This window comes from Bubalus bubalis, chromosome 15 (assembly GCF_019923935.1).
Source record: "Bubalus bubalis isolate 160015118507 breed Murrah chromosome 15, NDDB_SH_1, whole genome shotgun sequence".
Lineage (NCBI taxonomy): Eukaryota > Metazoa > Chordata > Mammalia > Artiodactyla > Bovidae > Bubalus > Bubalus bubalis.
In genome coordinates, this window is record NC_059171.1 from 5251121 (window position 1) to 5259849 (window position 8729).

Sequence of the window (8729 nt, forward strand, 5' to 3'; positions counted from 1 at the left end):
TCCCAGGGACGGGGGAGCCTCATGGGCTTCTGTCTATGGGGTTGCACAGAGTCGGACATGACTGAAGCGACTTAGCAGTATACCACTCTTAGCCAGAAATACATGTAATCAAGAGATACTATTTTCTTGATCTTTTTTTTGGAAAGACTTTCACAAATATTCTAATTTATTCCGGTACTTTTCAGATGTTTCATCAAAATATTCCTTTAAAGCAGAAAAATTCCTCAGGCACAGTTCAGAGCAGATCATTACTTCTTTAGAGTTTCATGTTTTACAAAATTTATTCAAAATGTCCATCTCACTCTGTATTATAGCTATGTTTATTTTTAATATAAAATGTTACAACTGGCTTATTGCAGTTAATAAAATTGGCACCGGGGTATTGTTTATCCTTCAGCTTATTGTTACCTCTGGTTATCGGGTGTACTTGCTGGGACCTGGGTAGCCTCAGTTTGAGAAGCACTGATAATGTTGAGAGGCAGGAAAGAATAAGTTAAAGCTAAATATTGAGGATTTGGATTATATTTATTTCTCCAAGGACAGCTGTTAGTTTTAAATGGCTCCTTACTTTAACGGATATCATAATTGGTGTTAGTATGTTTCTATTTTTAAGCTATATTTGAATTGCTCTTTTGCATCTCACAAATAGGATCCTAACTCAGTTATTCACCCTGAGTTAGAAGAAAGGAGGTAACATAAATGATACTCCTGTAGGCAGAACAGTGGCCCTCCAAAGATGCCTGCATCCTGAAACTGAATGTTACCTTACCTGGTAAAAGAGACTACACGTTTAGTTTCAGTAAGGGTTGTGAAATGAGGCAATTATCCATTGCAATCACTGGGGTTCTAAGAGGGAGACACGAAGGTTGGGAGCAGAAGGAGGAGATGGGACGGCGGAAGCAGAGAGGAGGGATGAGCCCTCCGGCAAGGGAGCGGGCAGCCTCCAGACTCAGGCAGAGGCAGGGCACAGGCGCCTCTCTGGAAGAACCAGCCCGGCTGACACCTGGATCTTCGCCTGTAAGACCCACTTTGGACTTCCGGCTCTGGACAGGTCAAATAATACCCCTGTTGTGTTAAGCCACTAAGTTTGTGGGGTGATTTGTTACAGCAGCCATGAGAACTTAATACTGAGGCAGGAATTACGTGACCCTGCGTGTGAAAATAAACGAGGTCAGCGGCTTCCTCCGTCCAGCCTGTGCGCCCGGGGGAAACCGTTCCTCAGCCTAGACTGTTCCTCCTGTCCAGCCCTAACTGTGAAATCTTGCCTCCTCGTGGATGCCAGGCTCCCAAATCAGGTCTTAACGCTGACGCTCAGTCTCTCACTCAGGAGAGCGTGTGGCTCTGGGGCTTCGGACGCCGATGGCCTCCTCCCCTCGGGTCTGCAGTCGGGACACCGGTCTCCCTTCCTGCCTCGGGAGCCCCTGGAGGGCAGCTTCCATTCACTGCGAGAGCTGTGTGCACAGCTGGGGCTTGGCCAACGTGTGTGGGATGGAATTAGTCAGGGAGAGCCTTCGGAGGGGAGTGAACTTTGTCCTAGATCTAAAACCAGCAGAGCGGGTGGGTGTTGGAAGGGCCCCTGCTGAGGGATGTGTATTCTGCCCTTTGTGTGCAAAGAAGAGGCAGCTTTTTATTTACTGAGGCTCACCTCCCCCTCGCCCCCCGGCTCACCCTCATCCACAGTCCTCCCCAGCAGTGGTGGCAGGGCGGCTGAAAACTCAAACTTGGCCCTAAAGAGCATCTCAACCTATGCTGGTTGAGGCAGTTTATTTTTGTAAGGTTTCCTATCTCTAGCTCCACACCAGCCCACACACAGGTCAGGCCTGGTGACTGGCGCCTAAGAGGTCCCCTAGGCCGCGGCCTCTGCCGGGGCGGGGCTCGCCCAGGCCGGCCCTGGCCTCGCTCTGGGTCTGCAGAAGCCTGTCTCATCTGGTCCTTGGAGGCGTCCACAGCCCACCTTACCCCCGCCGTCGCCTGACGGCAAAGACCTGTTGTCCCCTACAGCCCTGGGGCGCCCGGGTGGATGTTGTTTCCAAAGGAAGCAGAGGGGCTTCCCGGTGCCCCAGGGGTTGGGAATCTACCTGTCCCTGCAGGGGACACGGGTTGGATCCCTGGTCTTGGAGGATCCCACATGCCGCCGGGCAGCTGCGCCTGAAGGCTGCGTGCCTGGAGTGTGTGCTCACAACCAGAGAGAACTGGTGGGCAGCGAGGAAGACCCCGCAGCCGAAAATAAACGCGCAAATGAATAAAAGGGCGCAGCGTGTAAGGGAAGCCCCTCTCGCACCGCAAGAACCACGGGATCGGCTTCTCTCCTCTGACCCAGTGCCTGCGGTCCTTGCTTCATCACCCAGATTTGACCCTGCAGGCAGATGGGGGAGATGAAGACGTGGGTAGCTGACCTCTCTTCTAACTTTCCCTCCCCTCCTCCTCTTTCCACTGGCCAGAAAGATAGGCTGGCCCTTCTTCCTGTACAACAGGACTCTGTCTTATACTCTGTTTTCTTCTGGAACCGGCATTCACCAGGACCCTTCCCCAGAGTCATCAGTTCAGTTCAGTTCAGTTCAGTTGCTCAGTCGTGTCCGACTCTCTGCGACCGCATGAATCGCAGCACGCCAGGCCTCCCTGTCCATCACCATCTCCTGGAGTTCACTCAGACTCACGTCCATCGAGTCAGTGATGCCATCCAGCCATCTCATCCTCTGTCGTCCCCTTCTCCTCTTGCCCCCAATCCCTCGCAGCATCAGAGTCTTTTCCAATGAGTCAACTCTTCGCATGAGGTGGCCAAAGTACTGGAGTTTCAGCTTTAGCATCATTCCTTCCAAAGAAATCCCAGGGCTGATCTCCTTCAGAATGGACTGGTTGGATCTCCTTGCAGTCCAAGCGACTCTCAAGAGTCTTCTCCAACACCACAGTTCAAAAGCATCAATTCTTCGGTGCTCAGCTTTCTTCACAGTCCAACTCTCAGATCCATATATGACCACTGGAAAAACCCTAGCGTTGACTAGACAGACCTTTGTTGGCAAAATAATGTCTCTGATTTTCAATATGCTATATTTGTTGGTCATAACTTTTCTCCCCAGAGTCGTAGTAACAGATAAAATGCACATGAGGAAAGGTAGTTTCATAGAAGAAGGTCCATCAGAAAGTATTTCCACATTTCTATCCACGTTGCCCCTAGCAATATGCTGTTACTGAAGACTTCAAGAGATTCCTTTACCTCACTTGGTAAAAATCTACAAGATATTTAACCTGTGTTTATCTGCCTTTCCTCTCCATTCTTTCTCAGTCCTGGACCCCTACTTTCACTGTGAAATAAATAGTGCTTAAAAATGTCAACAAAGGTGTCAACAAATGTCAACAACGTTACTTGTCATCTAGGATTTCTAACAACCTGTTGGATGGTGTGAGACGAGAGAATGCTGAAGGCTCTGATACTGAAGGTTCGTGTCCACAAACAGAGGATCACACAACTTCCTTTACATGTGTGACATCCTGAGGTCTGATGGTCCTTCTGTGGGAGTGTGTGTGTTGGGGAGCGGGGGGTGCGAGGAAATTGCAACACAAGGCTGCCTGATGGAGTTACATTCTGCAGAGGAGCATGGTAGCTTCACTACTGAGGACTTGCTTCCCTGGTGGCTCAGCTGGTAAAGAATCTGCTGGCAGTGTAGGAGACCTGGGTTCGATCCCTGGGTCAGGAAGATCCCCTGGAGAAGGAAATGGCAACCCTCTCTTGTATCCTTGCCTGGAGAATCCCATGGACAGAGGAGCCTGGCAGGCTACAGTCCACGGGGTCACAGAGTCAGACACACTTACAAGGAGCGATCCTTGGAAGGAGGCTCAGAAGACCTCAGAAGACCCCCAGCCCTCAGCTGACAGGGTCCTGCAGGCTCACTGGAGACACTGAGCCCAGCACACCCCCTGCCCCCTGCACACGGGCCCCCACTGGAGCTGCGGCTGCCACCTCTGCCACCTAAGTCTCCAGCCCCAGGCATCTGAAGGTCTTGGCCACACATCACTGGGCTTTGGACATCTCCGAGGTTTTTAGAGAAGGTGTTGGCTCCTGAGACTCCTCTTAGAAGAATGAGCCTGGCTTGCTTGGCCGAGGCCAGCACCCGCTCCCAGAGAAGGCCTCTCCAACCCTTGGTCACTAATCTTTCTCTCCATCCATTCACTCCACCTGAGTTTCTACTTTGCAAAAGTTTTCAAGTCTGCAAAAGCTTTCAATGCTTTGTTGTCTGAAGCCTATTCTCAAAAAGTTCTGGCAGGAAGAATGATGCCTTCCAGCTTTGAGACCTGTGTATAAACAGAGAATTGCAAAACAATTTTTTGTTAAATACACCCCCCTCAACCATGGTTGGCAAGGTGTGTTTCTTGTGTACAAATTATTTTATTTATGACTGTCTTGGTTAAGCCACCTGGTTCTTCTAGGAACCAGTAATGAAGTAGAGTTTTGCACTACATCTCTTCCCATGTTGCACCTGATGTATGTTGTTCAGCCGTTAATTTGTGTCCAACTCTTCACGACCACATGGACTGCAACACGCCAGGCCTCCCTGTCCCTCACCATCCCCCAAAGTTTGCCCAAGTTCATGTCTATTGAGTTGGTGATGCCATCCAGCCATCTTGTCCTCTGTCGTCCCCTTCTCCTCCTGCCCTCAATCTTTCCCAGCATCAGGGTCTTTTCAAATGAGTCAGTTCTTCACATCAGATGGCCGAAGTAGTGGAGTTTCAGCTTCAGCATCAATCCTTCCAATGAATATTCAGGACTGATTTCCTTTAAGATTGACTGGTCTGATTTCCTTGCAGTCCAAGAGACTCTGAAGAGTCTTCTCCAACACCACAGTTTAGAGGCATCATTTCTTCTCCTCAGGTCTACATCCTTGAAAATAGAAAATCCAACTATTGCTGACCAATGCAAGCTGATTTTACAGAAAGAACAGAAGTGAGGTTTTCACCTCACACAGTGTAGAATTTCACCGCCCAGATCCCCACTCCCCGCCCCTTCCTCCAGGGCCCCACACCCCCCTGGACTGCGGTCCCCTGTCCCTGCAGCCTCTCTCGGGCCTCACTTTCTCCTAGATTTCTAATAGAGAACAATCTAGTGCCATCTTCCCTCCTCCTCCTCCTCATAATACATACACGTGCATGCCCGTATGTGCATGCACACTCAATGCATTGTGAACCTGTGTGCACATCGGCACACACACAGATATCCATGTCTCAATGCTGCACTACACTTAAGACACGAAAGGTCGGCAGAGGGGAGCTCCTCCAGTTCAGGAGCCATGCTCCATAAAAGTGGCGGTGAAAGTGAAAGTGCAGTCGCTCAGTCACGTCTGACTCTTTGTGACCCCATGGACTGTATCTACCAGGCTCCTCCATTCACGGGATTTTCCAGGCAAGAATACTGGAGTGGGTTGCCATTTCCTTCTCCAGGGATCTTCCTGACCCAGGGATTGATTTCAGGTCTCCTGCATTGTAGGCAGACGCTTTACCGTCTAAAAGTGGAAGAAGAATCACAAATATTTATTTTTCTTATGACATTACTTCTAATTATTTTACTGTATATGTATTATCTATCATGCTGTCAATGTGTGAGTGAGTGAAAGTCGCTCAGTCGTGTTCAACTCTATGCGACCCCATGGACTATACAGTGTATGGAATTCTCCAGGCCAGAATACTGGAGTGGGTAGCCTTTCCCTTCTCCAGGGGATCTTTCCAACCCAGGGATCGAACCCAGGTCTCCTGTATTGCAGGCGGATTCTTTACCAGCTGAGCCACAGGGGAAGCCCATGCTGTCAATACAATAAAGTAAAATGAATGCCTCTTTTCCAAATGGGGGCTGGGGGGCTCAGGCACTAGAAATATTCAGTACATCCGATTTCCCACAGCAACGGTGGCAAAAAAGGACACAAATGCAAGCTTTGTGGTCATGACTCCACAGCACTATGACGTGCTTATCCATCCCTGTGTGAGGATGGTGGCCTGGGGGCTGTCCTGTGATGCTGTCAACCTCTAGCCCCAACCCTGCCTTTTCTCCAAACTGCCGAGGTTTGGGGACCAAACACAAGAACAGGACTCGCTGGGGCGGGCTGCCAGCCTCCAGGGCAGGGGAGGTGGTGCAGAATTTGAGAACATGCAGTGGGCCAGGCTTGACCATTGCAGAGCCTGGCTCAGAGCAGAGATGCAACTAGAGGTCACATAGATATTGCTGAATAAATGACTAAATAAGTGTATTTTAAAGTCAAATGCAATGAAACGAGTTCTAGGGAAAGACGTGGGGGACAGTTACACAACCATGTGGATAGGCCTGATACCACTGAACTGTCAACAGTGATTAAAATGATACATTTCATGTGGATTTTATCACATTTTTTTTAATGTCAGATGTGCATTCTTTTCCCTTTTCCACTGTTGCGTCATTCACTTTTCCCTTCTCAGTGGGAAACAGACGCAAGACAGAACAGACACGGACAGTCTCACTTGAAAGGCCTGTAGGGCCTTAAACAAGACCAGGTCACCAGCACGAGCGGAATTTAAGGGCAGCAAATGTTGTGTTTAATCGTAATGGGTTCTGGAATTAGATTCTCTCGATTCAGAGCCTGGCTTTTGAACTCAGCAGCGTGAACTAGGGCAAGTTGTTTAATCTCTTTAAATCTCCTTTCCCTCATCTGTAAATTGAGGATTATCATACTAGCTCTCACATGAGATTTTTGGAAGCTAATCTGTGTGAAAGAAATACTATCATGCTTAGAAAACAATCAAAAATATCAGTAACAACTAGTAAGATGTTATAGACCCCAAAAATGACTAAAAAATGAATTGTTTCCAGTATTAGTCCAACGCAGACCAGCCTGCGGCTCGCAGACAGCGTGAATGATCCGGTTCGTCATCTTCCCTTTCTCTCTCCCAGGGATCAGGACATCATCTGTGCTGCATTCTTGGGCCATCCCCCCGAGAACTCTCGTGTGCCCTGATCATTCTGGGAAGTAATACTAGACAAACAAAGAACACGCTTTTTTGCCTTTGTTTCCAAGTCTAGAGAGCCCTTGCATGCATGCTAAGTCACTTCAGTTGTGTCCGACTCGTTTCCACCTTATGGACTTTAGCCCGCCAGGCTCCTCTGTCCATGGGTTTCTCCAGGAAAGAATACTAGCATGGGTTGCCATGCCCTCCTCCAGGGGATCTTCCTGACCCAGGGATCGAACCCGGGCCTTCTGCTTGGCAGGCGGGTTCTTTACTGGTAAGCCACCAGGGAAGCGCATTGTGCAACCAGAAAAGGAGATAATGAATCCATTTCAGATGGACTTTTTTAGTTGTTTTACGTACCGACCACTCTGGAGCAGATTAACTACTACCAAGAGCACTTTCTTAGCTTATCTTAGCCTGCTATGACCGAAAAATAGAAATACCAGCTTTGAGGTAAGAGGTATTTCCTATGCATCACTATGATTCATAGGGTTTTATAGGTATGGTATCAGAAACAAATGAAAAATAAAGTTTAGAGCAGGACGTAGAGCCTTTAGAGTCCAACTGAGAGATGCTGTTCAGGCTCTGTGACTTTGAACAAGTTGCTCAGTGACTCAAACCCGTTACTTCAAGTGTAGAATGATGATCATATGTATCAGGAGGTTGATGTCAGAAGTAAATGGAGTTTGTAAGAAGAGCAGGAGCATAGCCTGGCTTGTGGGGAGTGCTGAAGAGAGAGCCACTCTTACATGAATGCTCAATATGAGATCTGTTTCCCAGCAGACAAAACTAAGGCCATCTCTTTATTGAGGGTCCCGTCAGCCTCCGTTGCTTGAGGTAACACAGAGGGGAAAAGCATGAGGGCCTGGCTGCTCGAGGTGAACACAGGCTCTGCTATCGCTCACCAGGAGATGAAAGGTCGGGTGTTGAATTCCTAAGAGCTCCAGTTTCCTCACCTGTCCATGCAGAGAGCAAGCCTACCTACTTGTTACTTAGAGATAATCTAGGTAAAACTCTAATCACCATCCCTTGCTGATGGCAAGTGTTCCATACATGTTAGCCATGGTTAGTAAAAATTCATTGACTCAGCCACACAGATATCCACTGGATTTTTTTTTCCAGGCTTCTGGAAATGCATCACCAGAGAGGTGACTACGTGCTGTTCCAACAACCATGTTGGGGCTTTTCATTTCAGAACACACGTGGATCATGCTGTGAGCTCCATGCAGTGCCTGAGTCTTCTAAGTGTGATGTGTGAAACACCCACCTCAACATCTCCAACAATGGTGGCCATCCAGCAGATAAATGGTCCATTAACTGTGGAATAAAAGCATATATATATATTCTATAAAGAAAGCTGAGAGCCAAAGAATGGGTGCTTTTGAACTGTGTTGTTAAACAACACTCTTGAGAGTCCCTTGGACTGCAAAGAGATCCAACCAGTCCATCCTAAAGGAGATCAGTCCTGGGTGTTCATTGGAAGGACTGATGTTGAAGTTGAAACTCCAATACTTTGGCCACCTGATGTGAAGAGCTGACTCATTTGAAAAGACCCTGCTGCTGGGAAAGATTGAAGGTGGGAGGAGAAGGGGATGACAGAGGATGAGATGGTTGGATGGCATCACTGACTCAATGAACATGAGTTTGAGTAAACTCTGGGAGTTGGTGATGGACAGGGAGGCCTGGTGTGCTGAAGTCCATGAGGTCGCAGAGTTGGACAACATGACTGAGTGACTGGACTGAACTGTGGAATGGACTGAGGG